This window comes from Giraffa tippelskirchi, chromosome 5 (genome assembly GCF_054371585.1).
Source record: "Giraffa tippelskirchi isolate mGirTip1 chromosome 5, T2T-mGirTip1v1.2.pri, whole genome shotgun sequence".
NCBI classification, from domain to species: domain Eukaryota; kingdom Metazoa; phylum Chordata; class Mammalia; order Artiodactyla; family Giraffidae; genus Giraffa; species Giraffa tippelskirchi.
Genome location: NC_137279.1, coordinates 15,673,898 through 15,687,010, shown reverse-complemented (window position 1 = coordinate 15,687,010; position 13,113 = coordinate 15,673,898). Strand labels below are relative to the sequence as shown.

The 13,113-nt window shown below is 41.0% G+C and overlaps 1 protein-coding gene across 16 annotated transcripts in view; it reads left to right on the top strand.

Moving 5' to 3' along the window:
* Positions 1–13,113, top strand: part of RGL1 (ral guanine nucleotide dissociation stimulator like 1) — a 276,237-nt gene that overhangs the window by 28,466 nt on the left and 234,658 nt on the right. For 9 of the 16 annotated variants that reach the window (XM_081492485.1, XM_081492489.1, XM_081492472.1 and 6 more), the window contains exon 1: positions 2,959–3,028. The exons of the other annotated variants lie outside the window; for them this stretch is intronic. The gene's annotated coding sequence lies outside the window, so the exon portion shown is untranslated. Of the gene's footprint in view, positions 1–2,958; positions 3,029–13,113 lie in introns of those variants that run through there. 16 annotated transcript variants of the gene reach the window in all.

The window sequence follows — 13,113 nt, the reverse complement described above, 5'->3', positions numbered from 1 at the left end:
TATGCTTCTAATGTTTATTTTGATTTTCAGTCATCTACTACTGGAAAATATGGTATATTTCTTCCTTGTTTGGAAATATTAAGATTATTAACTTGACAAATATATTTCAGAAAAATAGGCAAGTCTGGCTAATACATATCCTTACAAAACTGAACCCAAACATGTTTCTTTTCTATTAGTGACTCTTGAGTTTCTTCAATGTGCAGACATTCTCTACAGAACTTTTTTCCTTGATAACCAGTGTACCTAGTATACCATTACAGTTGTTTGTGATCAGCTTCCATATTATCACATAAAGAGAATACTCTCAAATGGAATGAATTAGATTTTATGTAATTTGTAATTTTTATTATGTCACTAAACACATTGTTGAGTTTGGCTGACTTTTCATAGTAAGATTTTCTTTTTTATTTTTTTGCAGTGCATTTTTTTTAAATTTTATTGGAGGATAATTTCTTTACAGTGCTACAGTGGTCTCTGCCATACATCAACTCGAATCAGTTATAATTATATATATATGTCCCCTCCCTCTTGAACCTCCTTCCCACCTGTATCCCACCCACTTAAGTTATCATAGGGTGCCAGGCTGGGCTCCCTGTGTTATACAGCAGCTTCCCACTAGTTATCTATTTCAGAGTGTTTAACTAATGCTTAAAATAACATAGCTAATAACCGGTAAATCTGGGATTTGAGCACTCTAAAATTCTTTTCTTTATACCACAATCTCTCCATCATATCCTACTTTTTAGAGCAAGAAGAAAATAATCTCAATTTAATGACCTAGCCTTTAGATAAGGAAAAATTATATTTCAAAAATGAGACAATGATAAAGTCAACAAAGAGAAGAAAGTGTAGGAAGAGTATGTCATGAGAAAATGATAAGTATGTGTGGGAAAACAGCTGAAAACGTTTTTGGCAAGAAGAAAGAAGTTTTAAAAATCAGCTTTATTGAGGTATAATTTACATATAATGCACCTATCTCAAGTGTACAGTTTTATGAGTTTTGACAAATGTATGCACTCATGTTACCATCATTACACTAAAAATCGAGAACATTTCTATCAGTCCCGAATTTCCCCCATGTCCCTCCCTTCCCCATCAACCACCGTCCCACATGGCTCTAGGGAAGTATCACCTCTTTGCTGTTACTATAGACTAGATTTTTTTTTTCCCAAAGTTTCACATAAAAGGACTTATGAAGTGTGAACTATGGGCCTTTTGCTTATTTCTTAGCATGATGTTTTTGAGATTCACCCTCACCATTATGTATATCAGTAGTTTGTTCCTTTTTAATACGAAGTAATATTCCATTGTATAGATATACTATATAATTCATTTATCTGTTGATGAACATTTGTATTGTTTCTAGTTTTGGATGATTATGAAAAAAGTTGCTGTGAACATTCACGTCCAAGTCTTTGTGTGGACATGTGCTTCCTTCTTTTGGACAAATACTTAAAAAGTGGAATTGCTAGGTTGTATGACAAATGCATCTCAAGTTTCTAAGAACTGCCAAACTGTTTTCCAGAGTGGTTTGCTATCTGATATTCCCGCTGGCAACATATGAGCATTCCAGTTACGCCACATGCTTGCCAACACTAGATACTGTCAGTGAAAGGAAGTGTCTAACATATCAATTTAGAAAGACAAGTTTCTTTTTTAAAAAATATTTATTTGTTTATTTGGCTGGATAAGGTCTTAGTGGTGGCACACAGGATCTTTGTTGCATTGTGTGGAATCTTTTACTGCGCCACGTGAACTCTCTAGCAGTGGCATGTGGGCCAGCTTGGGAGCGTGTGGGCCCAGTAGTTGCAGTGCACATTCTTAGCTGCTCCACAGCACGTGGGATCTTAGTTCCCCGACCAGGGATTGAACCTGAGTCCCCTGTGCTGCAAGGATGACTCTTAACCACTGGACTACCAGGGAAGTCCCGTAGAAAAATGAGTTTCTTTTAAGCTTGTCATTTGTCAAGAAGGGAATGAATAGTGAATAAGATTCTGTAGTACTTTTGTTTGTACATTTGCTTGCTAGGGATCTTGTGTGGCTCATGTTGAAGCTATATCTCTCCAGAACAGTGGTTCTCAATCTTTGCTACTCACTGGGATCACCAAGTGAGCCTTTAAAATTAGGATGGCAGGTTGAACCCCAGTCCAGTGAATGCAGATACTCTGAATGTGAGGCATCAGTGTTTTTAAAGCGCCACAATCAAGTTTGAGAACCACTGCCTCAGAGGGTGTTTGCCTTCCATTTTTACAGGAATTATAAATGTGTTTCCCAACCTTGATCACTTTAATTTCTCAGCTCTGGGTTCCGGAACACATAGATAGAATAATTTTTTTTTTAGCAGTAGAAAGACATTTTTAATAAAGAATATCAGCATACCAATTTGATTCTTTTTGTTTTGTTTTCTAATTTCATTGAAAAATAACTGACAAATGTATATATTTGAAGTGTAAAAGGTGATGATTTTATATATGTATACATTGCAGAACAATTACATAAGATCAAGCTAATTAATATATCCATTGCTTCATGTATTAAAGTTAACTCTTCTTTATTTCTTAGGGTGAGAATGCTTAAGATCTGCTCTCAGCATCTTTCATGCATGCAAGTATACAATAGCATATTATTAACTATAATCACCTTGCTGTACATTATTAGATCCTCAAGACTTATCTAATAACTGAAAGTTTGGCCCTTTGACCTGCATCTTCCCATTTGCTTCTCCTCCTAACTTGGTAATGTAACAGAGCAGGACAATCACAGCCCTTAGCAGTCAGTCACTGCGGTGCCTCATTAGTCAGGTACCCTGTTACTAGGCAACAAGTCTCGCTCAGCCATTGGTCAGTGCCTCAGTGGTCCCTGCCCACAAACAGCCAGTTGTCAATGAGCGACCGTTAGTTGTCCTGCTCAGCTATTGGTCAGCACCGCAATGGGTCATGCCCCCAAGTAACTGTCAGTGAGGGACCACTGGGGACACAATTCAGCCAGCTGTCAGTGGTGTGGTGGTCATGAGGTGGAGAGTGAGGTAAGAGACAGATTTAGGACTTCTCCTGGGGGTCCTCCAAGGGAAGGAGGAGGGCCAGCCTTGGGCCAGTGGGTGAGCTGGAGGGCCCAGGGAACAGCCTGGAGATTACGTCCTGTGGGGCGCCAGAGCCCTCACTAAGGCCCTCCACTAGCCTTGGTCCAGGCCTTGAGGCAGCGGTGAACCTTTCCCTCGTATCTGTCTCTGCGACCTAATAACAATGGCTGTGTGTCTGGTCACAGTCCGTGAGACCTGGTCTCCCCCGTTTGGGCGGCCTGAGGGGACTGAGGGCCAGTTGGGTTGGATGCCTGGCTCCCTCAGGGATGACAGCTGGGCAGGGTGTGGGAGCCTGGCCCTGAAGTAGCTGCCAATTGAGATCTGCCTCCTCTTAACCAGGACCTGGGTCCTTGGAGGATGAAAGTTGTGCCTTGGGACCTTGCCCTTTCTTGTCAGGCAGAGAATATAACATTTGATTGGTAGAGATTTACAGGAACATCGTTTACCTGACCATGACCTGACCTTAAGAACAAAGGATCTGACACCAAGAAGTCTGCAACAACTAACCACACTTGCTCCCTCACCTTTTGCTTTTAAAGGGGTTTGCTGACAACTTTCCGGAGAAGGCAATGGCACCCCACTCTAGTACTCTTGCCTGTAAAATCCCATGGATGGAGGAGCCTGGTGGGCTGCAGTCCATGAGGTCACGAAGAGTCGGACACGACTGAGCAACTTCACTTTCGCTTTTCATTTTCATGCATTGGAGAAGGAAATGGCAACCCACTCCAGTGTTCTTGCCTGGAGAATCCTGGGGACGGCGGAGCCTGCTGGGCTGCCGTCTATGGGGTCGCACAGAGTCGGACACGACTGAAGTGACTTAGCAGCAGCAGCAGCAGCAGCTAAAAACTTTCAGTAACTTTGGAGTTATTGAGGCATGAGCCGCCCATCTCCTTGTATGAACCTGTCATAAATCTTTCTCTGTTCCAAACTCTAATGTTTTAGTATTGATTGACCTCACTGTGCATCGGGCACATGGATTTGTGATTCAGTGACAGTAATTGCCATTTTATTCTGTTTCTATGAAATCAGGTTTGTTTTGTTTAGGTCCCACTTATAAGTAATACCATACAGTATTTGTCTTTCTCTGCTGTCTATATTATTTCACTTAGCATAATGCCTTCCAAATTCATCCATGTTGTTGCAGACGGCAGGATTTCTTTTTTTATGGCTGAATCAATATTCCATTGTGTAGATATATCACATTTTCTTTATCCATTCATATGTTGATGGACGTTTAGGTGGTTTCCATATCTTGGCTGTTGTGAATAGTGCTGCAGCGATTACAGGGATGCAGATATCTCTTACAGTCACTGATTTCATTTCCCTTGGCTGTATACCTAGAAGTAGTATTATTGGATCATATGGTAGTTCTATTTTTAATTTTTTGAGGAACCACTCTCCTGTTTTGATAATGGTTGTACCACCAATAGTGTGTAATGGTTCACTTTTCTCCACATTCCCACCAATGCTGGCTAACTTTTGTCTTTCTGGTAATTGCTATCATAACAGATGTAAGATGGTATCTCACTGTGGTTTTAATTTGCATTTTCCTAATGATTAGTGATGTTGAACACCTTTTCATGTGTCTTTTGGCCATTTGGGAAAATGTCTATTCAGTCCTTTACCCATTTTTAGTTGTATTATTTGCTTTTTTCTGTCCTTAAATGTGTGAGATCTTTATAGTTTCTAGATATTAACCCCTTATCAGATATATGGTTTGCAAATATTTTTTGTCTTGCTGTAGGTTGCTGTTTCAATTTATTGATTGTTGTTTTTGCTGTTCAGAAGCTTTTTAGTTTGATGTAGTCCCACTTGTTTATTTTTGGCTTTTGTGCTCTTGGTCTCTTAGCCACCCCAAAATCATTGCAAAGATCAATGTCAAGGAGCTTTCCCTCTATGTTTCCTTCTAGGAGCTTTATGATTTCAGGCTTTTCATATAAGTCTCTGATATTTCACATTAACTTTATGAGTGGTGTAAGATGAGAAGGGTTCTTTTGCATGTGAATATCCAGTTCTTTTAGCACTATTTGTTGAAGAGAATGCCGCCCTTCATGCCCTTACCATTATGCATTCTTGGTGTCCTTTTCTGAGGATGTACGCATAGGTTTCTTTCTGGGCTTTCTATTATGTGCCAATGCCATACTCTTTTTGGTTACTGTAACTTTCTAGTATAGTTTGAAATCAGAATGTGTGATGTCTCCTGCTTTATTTGTTCAAAAGTTTGCTTTGGCTATTCAAGGTCTTTAGTGATTCCATACAAATTTTAATATAGTTTTTCTATTTCTGTGAAAAATGCCAGTAGAATTTTGATACGGATTGCATTGAATTTATAGATCACTTTGGGTGGTATAGGCATTTTAACAATGTTAATTCTTCCTATCCAAGAACCCTGGGTTTCCAGTATTTATGTGTATTTTCAGTTTCTTTCATCAGTGTCTTATAATTTTAAGTGTATAGATATTTTGCCTCCTTGGTTAAGGTTATTTGTAAGTATTTAGTTATTTTTGATGTTATTGTAAATGGAATGCTTTTTAAATTTCCTTCAGATAGCTCATTGTTTACGTGTAGAAGCACAAATAATTTTTCTGTGTTGGTTTTTACTCCTGCTACTTTGTTGATTTCATTTCCTAGTTGAAACAGGTTTTTTTGGGGTGGATTTAGGGTTTTTAATATATAAGATCATACCATCTGCAAACAGGGATAATTTTACTTCTTAATTTCTAATTTGGATGCCTTTTGGTTATTTTTCTTACCTAATTGTGGCCAGGACTGAAAGTAGTACTGTGTTGAAAAGAAGTGGTGAGAGTGGGCATATTAATTTTTTTCCTGACCTTAGAGAAAGTTCAGTTTAGTTCAGTTCAGTCACTCAGTCATGTCCGACTCTTTGTGACCCCGTGAATCACAGCATGCCAGGCCTCCCTGTCCATCACCAACTCCTGGAGTTTACCCAAACCCATGTCCATCGAGTTGGTGATGCCATCCAGCCATCTCATCCTCTGTCGTCCCCTTCTCCTCCCGCCCCCAATCCTTCCCAGCATTAAGGTCTTTTCCAATGAGTCAACTCTTCGCATGAGGTGGCCAAAGTATTGGAGTTTCGGCTTCAACATCAGTCCTTCCAATGAACACCCAGGACTGATCTCCTTTAGGATGGATTGATTGGATCTTCTTGCAGTCCAAGGGACTCTCAAGAGTCTTCTCCAACACCACAGTTCAAAAGCATCAATTCTGCGGTGCTCAGCTTTCTTTACCGTCCAACTCTCACATCCATACATGACCACTGGAAAAACCATAGCCTTGACTAGATGGACTTTTGTTGGCAAAGTAATGTCTCTGCTTTTAAATATGCTATCTAGGTTGGCCATAACCTTCCTTCCAAGGAGTAAGCATCTTTTAATTTCATGGCTGCAATCACCATCAGCAGTGATTTTGGAGCCCCCAAAAATAAAGTCTGACACTGTTTCCACTGTTTCCCCATCTATTTCCCATGAAGTGATAGGACCAGATGCCACGATCTTAGTGTTCTGAACGTTGAGCTTTAAGCCAACTTTTTCACTCTCCTCTTTCACTTTCATCAAGAGGCTCTTTAGTTCTTCTTCACTTTCTGCCATAAAGGTGGTGTCATCTGCATATCTGAGGTTATTGATATTTCTCCCGGCAATCTTGATTCCAGCTTGTGCTTCCTCCAGCCCAGCGTTTCTCATGACGTACTCTGATGTACTGCATATAAGTTAAATAAGCAGGGTGACAATATACAGCCTTGACGTACTCCTTTTCCTGTTTGGAGCCAGTCTGTTGTGCCATGTCCAGTTCTAACTGTTGCTTCCTGACCTGCATACAGGTTTCTCAAGAGACAGGTCAGATGGTCTGGTATTCCCATCTCTTTCAGAATTTTCCACAGTTTATTGTGATCCACACAGTCAAAGGCTTTGGCATAGTCAATAAAGCAGAAATAGATGTTTTTCTGGAACTCTCTTGCTTTTTCAATGATCCAGTGGATATTGGCAATTTGATCTCTGGTTCCTCTGCCTTTTCTAAAACCAGCTTGAACATCTGGAAGTTCACGGTTCACGTATTGCTGAAGCCTGGCTTGGAGAATTTTGAGTGTTACTTTACTAGCGTGTGAGATGAGGGCAATTGTGCGGTAGTTTGAGCATTCTTTGCCATTGCCTTTCTTTGGGATTGGAATGAAAACTGACCTTTTCCAGTCCTGTGGCCACTGCTGAGTTTTCCAAATTTGCTGGCATATCGAGTGCAGCACTTTCACAGCATCATCTTTGAGGATTTGAAATAGCTCCACTGGACTTCCATCACCTCCACTAGCTTTGTTCGTAGTGATGCTTTCTAAGGCCCACTTGATGTCACATTTCAGGATGTCTGGCTCTAGGTGAGTGATCACACCATCGTGATTATCTGGGTCATGAAGATCTTTTTTGTACAGTTCTTCTGTGTATTCTTGCCGCCTCTTCTTAATATCTTCTGCTTCTGTTAGGTCCATACCATTTCTGTCCTTTATCGAGCCCATCTTTGCATGAAATGTTCCTTTGGTATCTCTAATTTTCTTGAAGAGATCTCTAGTCTTCCCCTTCTGTTGTTTTCCTCTATTTCTTTGCATTGATCGCTGAAGAAGGCTTTCTTATCTCTCCTTGCTATTCTTTGGAACTCTGCATTCAGATGGGAATATCTTTCCTTTTCTCCTTTGCTTTTTGCTTCTCTTCTCTTCCCAGCTATCTGTAAGGCCTCCTCAGACAGCCATTTTGCTTTTTTGCATTTCTTTTCCATGGGGATGGTCTTGATGCCTCTCTCCTGTACAGTATCACGAACATCTGTCCATAGTTCATCAGGCACTTTGTCTATCAGATCTAGTCCCTTAAATCTATTTGTCACTTCTACTGTATGCTCATAAGGGATTTGATCTAGGTCATACCTGAATGGACTAGTGGTATTCCCTACTTTCTTCAATTTAAGTCTGAATTTGGCAGTAAGGAGTTCATGATCTGAGCCACAGTCTGCTCCCGGTCTTATTTTTGCTGACTGTATAGAGCTTCTCCATCTTTGGCTGCAAAGAATATAATCAATCTGATTTCGGTGTTGACCATCTGGTGATGTCCACGTGTAGAGTCTTCTCTTGTGTTGTTGGAAGAGGGTGTTTGGTATGACCAGTGCGTTCTCTTGGCAAAACTCTATTTGCCTTTGCCCTGCTTCATTCTGTACTCCAAGGCCAAATTTGCCTGTTATGCCAGGTGTTTCCTGACTTCCTACTTTTGCATTCCAGTCCCCTATAATGAAAAGGACATCTTTTTTGGGTGTTAGTTCTAAAAGGTCTTGTAGGTCTTCATAGACCTGTTCAACTTCAGCTTCTTCGGCGTTACTGGTCGGGGCATAGACTTGGATTACTGTGATATTGAATGGTTTGCCTTGGAAATGAACAGAGATCATTCTGTCATTTTTGAGATTGCATCCATGTACTGCCTTTCAGACTCTTTTGTTGACCATGATGGCTACTCCATTTCTTCTAAGGGATTCTTGCCCACAGTAGTAGATACAATGGTCATCTGAGTTAAATTCACCCATTCCAGTCCATCTTAGTTCACTGATTCCTAGCATGCTGACATTCACTCTTGCCATCTCCTGTTTGACCACTTCCAATTTGCCTTGATTCACGGACCTAACATTCCAGGTTCCTATGCAATATTGCTCTTTACAGCAACGGACTTTGCTTGTATCACCAGTCACATCCACAACTGGGTGTTGGTTTTGCTTTGGCCCCATCTCTTCATTCTTTCTGGAGTTATTTCTCCACTGATTTCCAGTAACATATTGGGCACCTGCTGACCTGAGGAGTTCACCTTTCAGTGTCCTGTCTTTTTGCCTTTTCATACTGTTCATGGGGTTCTCAAGGCAAGAATACTGAAGTGGTTTGCCATTCCCTTCTCCAGTGGACCACGTTTTGTCAGAACTCTCCACCATGACCCATCCATCTTGGGTGGCCCTACACAGCATGGCTCTTAGTTTCATTGAGTTAGACAAAGCTGTGGTCCATGTGATCAGATTGATTAGTTTTCTCTAATTGTGGATTTCAGTCTGTATGCCCTCTGAAAGAGAAGGATAAGAGGCTTATGGAAGCTTCCTGATGGGAGAGACTTTAGAGAAAAGGCTTTTAACTTTTCACCATTGAGTAAGATGTTAGCTGTGGGCTTGTCATATATGGCTTTTATTATGTTGGGGTGTATTCCTTTTATAACTAATTTATTGAGAGTTTTATCATGAAAGGATGTGAATTTCATCAAATGCTTTTCCTGCATCTATTGAAATTAGCATATGATTTTTACCTTTCAGTCAGTTCAATTCAGTTGTTCAGTCGTGTCTGCCTCTTTGTGACCCCGTGGACTGCAGCACACCAGGCTTCCCTGTCCATCACCAACTCCTGGAGCTTGCTCAGACTCATGTCCATCGAGTCAGTGATGCCATCCAACCATCTCATCCTCTGTTGTCTCCTTCTCCTCCTGCCTTCAATCTTTCCCAGCATCAGGGTCTTTTCAAATGAGTCAGTTCTTTGCATGACGTGGCCCAAGTATTGGAGCTTCAGCTTCAGCATCAGTCCTTCCAATGAACACCCAGGACTGATCTCCTTTAGGGTGGACTGGTTGGATCTCCTTGCAGTCCAAGGGACTCTCAAGAGTCTTCTCCAACATCACAGTTCAAAAGCATCAGTTCTTTGGCTCTCAGCTTTCTTCACCGTCCAACTCTCACATCTATACATGACCACTGGAAAAACCATAGCCTTGACTAGACAGACCTTTGTTGGCAAAGTTTAATTTGCTGTCTAGGTTGATCATAGCTTTTCTTCCAAGGAGGAAGCGTCTTTTAATTTCATGGCTGCAGTCACCCTCTGCAGTGATTTTGGAGGCAAAAGAAATAAAGTCTCTTAATTCTGTTAATATGGTGTAGCACATTTATTGATCTGCATATGTTGAACCATGCTAGCGTCCCAGGGATAAATCCCACTTGATCATGACATATGACCCTCTTACTGTGTCCTCAAATTCAGTTGCAAGTATTTTGTTGAGAATATTCACATTTATGTTCATCAGGGACCGTGACCTGTAATTTCCTTTTCTTGTAGCATCTTCACCTGGCTTTAGTATCAGAGTAATGCCAACCTCCTAAAATGAGTTTGGAAGTGTTCCTTCCTTTCAATTAGGTAGTATAAATTTGATTCTTGTGTTTGGGGAGACTCTCGCTGCCCCAAGCATCTATGCTAGATAGACAGATTCCTTGTCATCTCTTTTTACTGAGAAAGGAGCCATTTGAGGGCTTATAGGGGCAAGCAGGGACTCGGACGCACTTTTTCATGTTGAACAAAGCCAAGACTTCATCATCTACTTCCTTATGACTGTGAAAACCCAAGCTTCCTGCTTATTTATATCAACAGGTACTTTTTTGATAGCCTAAATGTCAGTGCCAATATAACATATCTACGTTTATGTTCTTCCCTGGTCTGGGGAAGTTTCTAGAATTTCCTCACTTCCCTGTGACTCATGTTTTATTCAACAGTCCTAGGTTTTGAGTGCGAGTGTGTGTACTTAGGTCACAACATTGCTGGAAGTAGAAGTCTTGCTCTGTGAGCCTGTACTTCAGGGTCGTGCCCTCCCTATCCTTGAATTCATTCTCCCGTTACCAGGTCTGCCTGAACCAAGTGTGAATTTGCTCTGTCTTTGAGCATCTTACATTGGGTTTGCAAGCCTCTACCTGGCTGCCAAACTGCTGGAGCTTGTGTGCGTTTCTCCAGACTGTGCCTGGCCTAGTCTTGGCTTCATCTCGATCCAGTTGGTCTGTGTTGCCAAGATCCCGTTGTGCTTTGAATTCCAGCCTACCTGAATTATGTCAACCTTTATTCTTTTTCTTCTGTTTCCAAGTCTCTGTCTTCATTGACTTGTCAAAGTTAAGTCTGGTTTCAGTTTATTTCCTGGATTTGTCTTTCCACAAAGGACTCTGTCCCTGATTTGAGAGTTTGTAGTGTGGTTTACAGCAATGTAGGAATGGGTCCAACTCAGGATTCGGGTTTTTAGGATGCCCAGATGGGCTTAGCAGAAAGCCTCTAACTTTCTACTTCATTTCAAAACCACTTAACCTGAGTGTGTAAATTTCAAAGACTTTCTATTACATGTTGGTAATATGTGTACCTATAGTATTAATTGAGAATAAATAACTGAATTACTTGTTTTGTCAGAAAGAGGAGTTTACAGTTGAGGATATCCTTTTGTTTACTTTTGTTTGTTTAATTCATGAGTAGCCGTCTCCCTGTATTACCAGATGCAACCAGCTGTGGCTGGATTGTGACTATCGTGGTGCATGCGCCCTTTTCCTCCGAGACCTTCTGAGGAAATCAAATTTGGTGAAAAGCATCCACTGAGCTCTTGGTAGTATTGGATAGATCATTCCCAGTTTGGATTTTCTTTCTTTTAGGAAGTCCTGTGGAAACCTCAGTCTTATTCAGAGAACAACCCCTAGCCCTGTACCAATGGTGTTAGCATTTGATTATGAATGTGGCTTTAAGGTTTAAACAAAGTATCTGGTGATGAGACAGCACTCTATGCTAGTAATAGCCCCGTGGAATCGTGGGTTGTATGGTCAGTGAAGTCTAATAGAATTTTTAATCTTCATCAGTTGCACCTTTGGGGTTCACGTGAGTGTCTTCCTTTCTATTGTTTTGTTCTTATTTAGATTTCTCTTCTTACTTTCTCTCTTTCCTTTCTTGGCAGCATCATCAAAAGGAGTTAGGAGGGTCTCCCGGAAGTGACCTTTGAAGATTGTTGCAGCGTGTATACCTGTCAGAAAGGATTGACCAAACCCTGCTGAGAGCTATTTTATACATCAAGTCCTCAGGCAGTCTTTGCTTTTCTCTTCAGATCTCATCATCCAGAATGATCTGAAAGAAAACCAGGAGGGCTCATTATAGAGTCCAGAGTAATTTTCAGATGTAATTTTTTTTTTCTCAATGCAGGGCATTTAGGAAACTTGGTGCAAGATTTTTTGTTGGGATTGGGAAAAGTTGGGTTTTAGACTCTTTTTTTGGAGGGGGGAGGTAAAATTCTTTAATTTACTTAGGAAACACTTAAATTCTATTTAGTTTTATTTTTCTTCTCCCTCTCTCTGCTCTCTCTCTCTCTTTTTTTATTCTATCTTCCCTTTGCCTTCCTCCCTTACTGCCTCCCTCAGGGAAAGAAGAACAAGGAGAAGGGGGAGGAGGAGAAGAAATGGAATAGAATAGAAAGTATCAGAGTGTATCACAAGTAGTAAAGTTCTCATGAAACTTTTGTCTTGATTGTGTAATTTTTTAATTATATAATTAACTACATATGTGAACTAGATCTCAGTGGCTAAGAGTTTGAAAGCTGATGAACACAGAATGTGTGTAAAAAAAACAAATAGAATGTGTGTAACCTTTCTTCCCTGTGATCATCGTATGGTTGAGCCATTCTCATGGGCTACCAAATCTTTCTTAGCCAAGTATTTCTTTTTACTCATGCATGTGTATCATCATCTCACGTCTCTTTGCCATCTGTAATACACCCTAATGTACCTAGTTTGTATAAAAAACATGGACCTGGAATCACAACAATGTCCTTAGGTGTGGTCTGACTGGAACAGAGGCAAGCAGGACTCTCCATTGCCTGGTTCAATGCATTTCAGTGCAGCGCGAGGTTATCTGAGTGCAGCCCATACCCAGAGGCCGCTGGCTTTGGTGTCCCTCTCTTCAGTCAGTGTAGATCTTGCTGCTGCTGCTAAGTCGCTTCAGTCGTGTCCGACTCTGTGCGACCCCATAGACGGCAGCCCACCAGGCTCTGCCGTCCCTGGGATTTTCCAGGCAAGAGTACTGGAGTGGGGTGCCATTGCCTTCTCCGAGTGTAGATCTTAGGGTGAGCTAAATAGTGACCTTGAGTAACTTATTTAACCTCTCTGCGACTCAGTTTCTTTTTCTTCCTACCTAAGAAACTGTTGCCTAACCCAACACCACAAAGATTTTTCTC